We start from the raw sequence: 8,495 nt of genomic DNA, 5'->3' as shown, positions 1-8,495 counted from the left end.
GGGCTTGTGCCGGAATAGGATACAACAAACCAGCCAGACGTGGAGGCATCAGCGACAGAAAAAAAAAGGCAGGTACCAAACCAATTGATCCCATCTCGTTCTCCTCCCGGTACCCAACGTCCCAACCCCACGAGCTCCCAGCCAGAAACCTTGCCATATATAAACCTTGACAAATACGGGGAATGTGATTTACTAGGTTTTGCCTTTCTTGATACTAGCAAATGATGGCGCGTCGGCACGCCGCGCTGGATTAGAAGTTGGAGAAGAGTGTATTAGCTCTGTTTGATACTGAATGCATATTTAGCTAGGTGAGTTGTGCTTCTGGTCCGAAGTAGTTACAAAGAACACATTCATATCATGGCCACTAATAGAGCGAAAGAATCATAAGTAGATCCTGTACAAATGAAAATGAAATCTGACTGAAAAGAGACACATGAGAGGCAATCCATATAATGAACATAGTAGGCCGAGACAGCCTGATCAACATACTTAACGGTCTTAGTAGTGTCACTACAGTCAATGATATATAATTAAAACAATTAAGAACATCATGCTGGCAAATAGGTGATTCAGCAAAATAGTGTGACCCAGTGAGCAAAAGCAGAACAAAAACGAATAGCTCGGTGATGGCTAATATACTAACACTACTGATTCCATGAAGCAGCTTATAAAATGTGGCTGATCTCTTTTTCCCACCATTGTTGCCGACAAACTGTCATTGTAGCTATGATGTTCAGCAAAATTAGACCACTCATGGTCGATGCAGATCGTGCCCCTCCATTCTGTCAAGGATGTGCTGCTCAAATGCTGATGGTATCTCTACCAGGTCGTGAGGATGCTAGGTGATACCTCTCTTGAAGCGGCGGCGTAGCTGGATATCTGGCAGAAATCGGACCACTGGAGGCCTACCTTGCCTCCTAGTTGTGCCCGTTGGGGTGTGTTGCCAACCCTGTCTTCCATGGGCCTTTCCCCTTTTTGATCGGCAAGACGATCCGAAGGGGAGAAGCCAGGAGGGACGCTGGTCTCCCCATATCTGGGGCTTTCTTTGCTAGGTGCATAAATGCTGCAGATCTTTCATCGGCTTTGATACACGGCCGGCGTGCCTGCATGTGCAACAAAAGCGGGTAGAAATCAACGAAACGTAGTAGTTCGGTGGGCAGAGTGGAGCGTTGAATGCAATGATACTTACATAACGGTGAGCAGTGCAGCTTTTCTCCGCTACTTTGGTGCCATGGTCTGTGGAATATTTATGCACTGTAGTGCCAGATCAGAGCCGAAGGATTTATGGACACAGTTCACTGTATTGACCCGGATGTCGTACCTTCAAAGGAAGAACTAAACGGTGTCGGGAAGGCACAACTCTTTATCTTCTTGTGTGTTATGTGTGGCAGACTGTAGGCCGTCAACGTCTAGCACTTTGGCATGAAAATAACCTACAAATTCCAGAATAAACACAGTATAGTGAGGTAATTCAAAAACATATTGAGAAATATTAGCATGAATCATAAAGCCTGGAAGCATTGGAACTTGACACCAAAGGCACTATTTCAGTGCACAAAAAACAGGTCAATAAGCATCAAATTAAAAGAACAGGTATATAAACTTGGAAGGACACCTATGAGAAGTAATCCTTTTTCATTATAAAATGTTTATTTATATAAAGGAATGTTTATTTATATAAAGGAAGCATAAAATGAGCAAAAAGATAAATAATACTCATTTGATATTGGGGAAGGCATAACTATTCCTCTCTTACAGCCAACAGCAGAAATGGAAAATATAAGAAGATAAACTGCTCGGAAATCTCACCTCAGGAGCCAGAATATGTGTGACAGATATCTATATTAGGCCAAAAAGGTGAAGTGGTTCCACAAAGTTAACTCATTGTGCAAGAAAAGATGAAGTGGTGCCACAAAGTTAACTTTGTTTGCTCACTATTGTGCAATGGAAAATACATGGTGGGTATTTTTTATTCAGGTTGTATTCTTTTTGCTACTCATAAGCACTTTTAAAGTTAAGAAGAGAAGATGAAGCTTCAGTTAAAAAACACCAAATCAAATAAGAGAGATTTTTTTAAAAAAATAGGGGATCTTTGCTGACCACAGAAATGGTACGGGAAAGTCAGAAAGGGAGATGATTAAGGAGGCTGTGGTGCATCTGACTGGGAACACCACTGGCACAGGTTGCCCAGCAGCATCAGCGCAGGCTGGTCCCTTCACATGAAAAGAAACGATAAAAAAAAAGATGGAAAAGGAAGCAGGTGGCACTACCTGAGAAACTACTTGATCAGATACGATGCGGTAAAGTGGACCGTGATTTTGAGAGTCTGAACTCCAGAGCCGCGGCGGCTCCGAGAAGGGCAAAGAATCAGAGCCACAGGGTTGCGAAAATTATGTGCAAATTCTTGTCTTCCATCATATTCTTAGTGTTCATCTTGGAATGATTTACTTCCAAAATCTCAGGAAATCGGCAACAGCCCTGTAAATCCATTCTACCCACTCGACATCCATGCCTTTTCTAGCTAGCCATTGCAAAGATGTTCGTGCTTCTTCCCGCCGTTGTGAAGATCCAATTAGCCAAATATATTCGAGATTATTTTTTACCATGTATGATTTAAGTAGTGATGAAGACAATACAATTTAACTATCAACGTAAAATCTTCCAAACGGTAGGTCATACGTAGATATCTAAAACACAAATGTTATAGTGATTTAGCTATTCCTACTTGTTAACTTCTCGCTTGTGAGCAATAACACACCTGAGCGTCCATTCTCAAAGCTACATGCAGGCCCTCAGTCATCTCATCCAACCAAGGATCAATGCCATCCATCAATTTATATTCGCAACTTGGTACTACGTGCTCAATATTCTAAATCCCTTACTACATTATATTTTCTAAACTAAATGAAAGAATCTGAAATATATGGCTGCGGATTAAAAAAAAAATGGTATGGTAGTACCTGTAGCGAGCAATGGGGTGGAATAAAAATTAGGTAAATAGCTTATTTTTGTATTCATGTTTGAACTGAGGATGGTTCCTGTTATTCAGGAACTATTTAGCAAGTAAAAAAAATGCATAACCTGAAGAAAAATCATCTATCTGTCCCTTCTTTCAGAACTAACTGAAGAGAAGAACACATACTGAATCTTAAATCACTTATTTAACTGTTTTCGAATATGCCATGCGGTAAAATAGAAGCAGCCTACCAATATAAAATATTCGTGCCATATTAGTACTGACTGATTAGTAAGAAGTCTGAAAGAAAAACACAGGTAGATGTGAGCAGTTCACCGGCGTCGACTAATTTACTATGGGGAAGTAAGTTCCTATTTTTTGGTTGATCTTGAGATATCTGATATCTCCAAGCATTTATGTGTAGGACCAGTTACAACCTCGACAAAAGAGATAATAGACTTGGCACCATTAGAGTGAAGTTGTGCTGTTGGAGGGCATCTACTGATATCATGGTCTACGGGCCATGAGTACAAATGCGGGCCGGATAAAAATGAGAAACGAATATGCTGCTTTTAAATACCAGTGCTAATTATTGAACAAAATACCTTGGCTTTGTTGCTGCATTTGGCCACTGACGCCTAGAGCTATTATATACATCCATGCGGACATAACTTTTCCTCAAACATCCTTTGAATGCAATAAAGCACCCCGAGTCTGAAGAGCTGATCAAATTGGCAAGTCATTTGAAAATATGTTGACACTACAGTAGCTCACATAAATATCATAAGGTGTCTCAAGCATAGTAGGAGCAACCGATGGTTCTTAATGGAAACAAAATTGGCATACCTTGGAAAAAGAATTCCATAAAACTGATACTTGCTCAGCCTAGTCTGCACCAGATGCCTCCTGGCCAAGCCCATGGCACAAAACAGCATGCCGGAGATGGCACGCGACGTAGTGTGGGTACCCCACGAACTGACATGAAGGGTCCTCGATGCAACTGCCGATGCGCCGACTCGGGTAAAAAAATGCCTAGCCTCTCCACCCGCGCTAGCGGGGCGTCGGTCAGGGTAGCCCGCAGGGCCAGCAAGCCGGGCACGCAGAGACGACCAACCGGCCGCTGCGCCGGGAGCCAGGCTAGCTATGTATTTTTCATGAAGTTTCCACTAAGATAAAAGGAGCTTTTTGTGATGCAGAAAAACAATATTGAAACTGCAGAAAAGAATCAATATATTCCTCAACTCAGGAGCCATGTATTTAGACATACATGACAAAGCATCAACTACATAACCTCCCAGAAAGTTTTGGACACTACTTACTATAAAATAAGATCTACCAGTTCACGAATCAACCGTTCTCGATAACTCAAGTACTTGAATAATTCTTTGTTCGCATCAACCTAGAACTGGGTTTTGAATGAACTAAGACAGTTAGCGGCCACATCAAAGGTGTACATGAAATAGCCCATGCAATCACCAAAAGATTAATGATTAACTGAATTGACATCCTTAAACTCAGTTTCAGGTATTCCTGGCTGCATCCAATCATCCATAGAGGATCTCTAGTTAGACATTAGCGCATTGTTTTATTAAATGTTGGGGGCTGGTGACCACATCATAGGCTTATGAACAGTCACTTTAGAATGATTACCACGACTGATGTTGTTGGTCCTCAAGGTCATCAGTTCTTGACCATGCAAGACAATGTTATTATGATTTTGTGGTGCTTGAGTTAAGCCATATCAACTTCAGTAGCACCTAAAAATGGCATCGACATTTCAAGAGTTTAAAATACATAACATAATTTTTCATCAAGCTTCCATTAATATTAAAGAGCTTCTATGATTACCTTCTTTTGTAAGAATAAATGATTCAACCGAAGGTGGAGGAACATTTGGTCTAGGCTCACATCAAGAATCCAAGAATCAAAACAATGGCACTATAGCAGAGCATAGCAAATCCATCATAAGCAAGCAAGGAAATATTGGTGTCAGTACTCAGCTCAGTTCTTATTTCTTACTGAAAATCAAGTGTCATGGCATGTTCTTCGTTTGCTTTACATGAAAGCTATGGATCAAAGTCAAAAACATCATATACAGCCATTCCCTGGCCACTGGAACATGTTGCAAGCTATAAGTTGATGCCAACTTAATAGCGACCTGTTGCAATAGAAGTGTAAGAAAATGACAACTATGTCAGTTCATGTTCTTTCATAGGATCTCATATATGAATTGAAACGATCGAAGTGAAAAAAATTATTTGCTGCAGACTTGATATACACGTGTGTATATAATTATCAGCTGTAGAACTGAAATACATAATGTATAGAAATTGGTACGTGGAAGAGGGAAGTACAGAATAACTTAGGAAGGTGATTGACTTAGCTCAGTTTAATCTTAAATAGATAGCTAAAATCTATAATCCAGCAGAGCACGGATGTTGTGCCGGTGATGCAGCAAAAATGATCCAGGCCTCGGCATCCAACAGTTCACGTTATTCAGTTTGATCTGGCCAACTAAGTGAAAGCACTTCAGAAAGGTTGGGATTTTGTCAATAATCATATTGGAAGAAAACAAAAAACTATCAGTTAGAAGCTAGCTAATGTTGACCACACTAAATCGTGCATGTCTGATTTGGTTTGTCATGCTGCCACTGCTCTATGCGAGAGTGATTGATCTTTTTGCGGGGAAAACAGGGAAAAAGTGAAGGGGAGGGGAAATTGAACCTGGGGGAGGAGGCGGCTGCTGGGACGCTGGAGGACCTGCCCGGTGCGACAGGCCTAATTGGGATCCCCTTCTCCAGTTCTCCGTCTACCCTCTGCCGCTCGCCGCCTAGGTGACCCAGGCATCCACACCGGGTGCGTGCCAGGCCTCGGTGAGATCCCCTGATTTGTCCGCTGCTCGGCTTGAGGACGGAGTCAAGCAAGGCCTCGTTCCCCTACTTCTGCGGTCGCTTGCGCAGAATGACAGAGTCAGCGAGAGGAGGCGTACGAACCCGCGGAAACCTGCGTGCAGGGCTGCGCCGAGAGACTCGCCATAGAGGGACGCCGCCGACGCATCCGCCGCCAAAAACTACAGCCAATACACGGACACGGCGAGACCAGGGTAACGGTGGGGCTGGTCGATTCGCGTGTTTCCTTTGTGCGGTGGGAACACCTGGTACCGGACTGCTGCTGCAGCTGCAGGCCATCGCACCGCCAGTGTCCGGCCACGCCATACCCTTCAGTAGCGGCAACCGATCGAACGTGGCCACCATGACCCTGCAGCCACAAGCCCTCCCTCGGCGAGGCCACCGCCCAGCACGGCGCCCCGCAGGCCGCAGCCTGTCCAGGAACACCACCACGCCGCTGGTGAGGCAGAGGGAGGGAAGAAGCGCCCTGCAATCCTAGGATCATGGCCGTGCCCCGGAGCTCAAGCAGCGAGGGCTCCTTGCAGACCACGACGTCTGTGACGCGCCCAGAAGCGCCTAGAACCAGCGCGCCACGGCGCCCGCGCCGCGCGAAATCCGCGATGGACCTCCACGACGTGGGCATTTCGCGTGCTCGGCCACTAGTGCACAATCACCACCGGCGGCTTCGGGCCCGGTTCTTGGATCCGGAGCACAGCTGCGCGCCCGGAATCGGCCTGCACGGCTGCCGGACATCGTCCGTCGTGGCGGACGCGGTCGGCCCACCATGCTGAACCCTAGCCTCTAGCACGTAGCCCCAGCCTCTAGCACGTAGGGGCGCGGCCGAGCATTGCGGTGGTGCGGAAACGGAAAAGGAGGAGACGGCGGCGCCGGACATGGCCAGGCAGGGGGAGGAAGGCAGCAGGCCTGGGGCATGGATGGAGTTCGAGGCGGTGGAGATAATGGGGAGAGAGGGAGTGCGGGGAGAAAATCGAGGGGTGGTCAAAGCGGTTCCCTAAAAAAGTGCTAGATCCACCCAGTTCAAAAGGAAGCACAACACAGGTCAAAGAAAACAACAAGGGAAAGTGCAAGAGGACACCCGAAGTGCACACAAGAAAAATAATCAACCACAAAATCACTTACGTGTCAATCTGTTGTTAATCCAAAAAAAACTCATATATGAATTGAAACGATCGAAGTGAAAAAAATTATTTGCTGCAGACTTGATATACACGTGTGTATATAATTATCAGCTGTAGAACTGAAATACATAATGTATAGAAATTGGTACGTGGAAGAGGGAAGTACAGAATAACTTAGGAAGGTGATTGACTTAGCTCAGTTTAATCTTAAATAGATAGCTAAAATCTATAATCCAGCAGAGCACGGATGTTGTGCCGGTGATGCAGCAAAAATGATCCAGGCCTCGGCATCCAACAGTTCACGTTATTCAGTTTGATCTGGCCAACTAAGTGAAAGCACTTCAGAAAGGTTGGGATTTTGTCAATAATCATATTGGAAGAAAACAAAAAACTATCAGTTAGAAGCTAGCTAATGTTGACCACACTAAATCGTGCATGTCTGATTTGGTTTGTCATGCTGCCACTGCTCTATGCGAGAGTGATTGATCTTTTTGCGGGGAAAACAGGGAAAAAGTGAAGGGGAGGGGAAATTGAACCTGGGGGAGGAGGCGGCTGCTGGGACGCTGGAGGACCTGCCCGGTGCGACAGGCCTAATTGGGATCCCCTTCTCCAGTTCTCTGTCTACCCTCTGCCGCTCGCCGCCTAGGTGACCCAGGCATCCACACCGGGTGCGTGCCAGGCCTCGGTGAGATCCCCTGATTTGTCCGCTGCTCGGCTTGAGGACGGAGTCAAGCAAGGCCTCGTTCCCCTACTTCTGCGGTCGCTTGCGCAGAATGATAGAGTCAGCGAGAGGAGGCGTACGAACCCGCGGAAACCTGCGTGCAGGGCTGCGCCGAGAGACTCGCCATAGAGGGACGCCGCCGACGCATCCGCCGCCAGAAACTACAGCCAATACACGGACACGGCGAGACCAGGGTAACGGTGGGGCTGGTCGATTCGCGTGTTTCCTTTGTGCGGTGGGAACACCTGGTACCGGACTGCTGCTGCAGCTGCAGGCCATCGCACCGCCAGTGTCCGGCCACGCCATACCCTTCAGTAGCGGCAATCGATCGAACGTGGCCACCATGACCCTGCGGCCACAAGCCCTCCCTCGGCGAGGCCACCGCCCAGCACGGCGCCCCGCAGGCCGCAGCCTGTCCAGGAACACCACCACGCCGCTGGTGAGGCAGAGGGAGGGAAGATGTAATGTCCCAGGTTTAGAGACGATCGAGGGGTAGATTTTAGAAAGGGATGTGCATTGCATAGTAAATTCTGGGGAAATTTCGCGCTTTTAAACAAAAACTGCATCGAAGGGGGACAAGTTTCTCTCTCGACACCTTACAGGGTTAGGGTTTCGAGAGTGCGACAAACTTGCTTCTCACTTCACTAGTTTAGGGTTTTGAGAAGAGAGAGGAGAGTTTGCTTGATTGAATTCCAAATGATATGACATGGTTGAATTCAAACCAAGGTTGAATTTGAATTTCAAATTCAAACATTAAATAACTACTTAAATAATTCAAATGAAGAAATTCA

The 8,495-nt window shown here is 45.9% G+C and overlaps 1 long non-coding RNA gene across 12 annotated transcripts; it reads right to left on the bottom strand.

The window, feature by feature from the left end:
- Positions 1-450: 450 nt before the first annotated feature.
- On the bottom strand, positions 451-8,135 carry LOC127321316 (uncharacterized). Of its 12 annotated transcripts, XR_011743025.1 has the most exons (5): positions 4,976-8,134; positions 4,805-4,894; positions 3,562-4,713; positions 1,190-1,433; positions 451-1,103 (listed from the first exon to the last, which is right to left on the bottom strand). It is a non-coding gene; the product is annotated as an uncharacterized lncRNA (long non-coding RNA). The 12 variants fall into 12 exon arrangements; XR_011743019.1 differs by having other exon boundaries at positions 3,562-5,470; positions 5,681-8,135; XR_011743018.1 differs by having other exon boundaries at positions 3,562-5,462; positions 5,681-8,135.
- Between the last annotated feature and the right edge of the window lie 360 nt (positions 8,136-8,495).

The sequence above is a fragment of the Lolium perenne genome, chromosome 4, assembly GCF_019359855.2.
Source record: "Lolium perenne isolate Kyuss_39 chromosome 4, Kyuss_2.0, whole genome shotgun sequence".
Lineage (NCBI taxonomy): Eukaryota > Viridiplantae > Streptophyta > Magnoliopsida > Poales > Poaceae > Lolium > Lolium perenne.
Note: the sequence above shows the minus strand (reverse complement) of the source record. Positions and strands in the feature narration are given on the sequence as shown.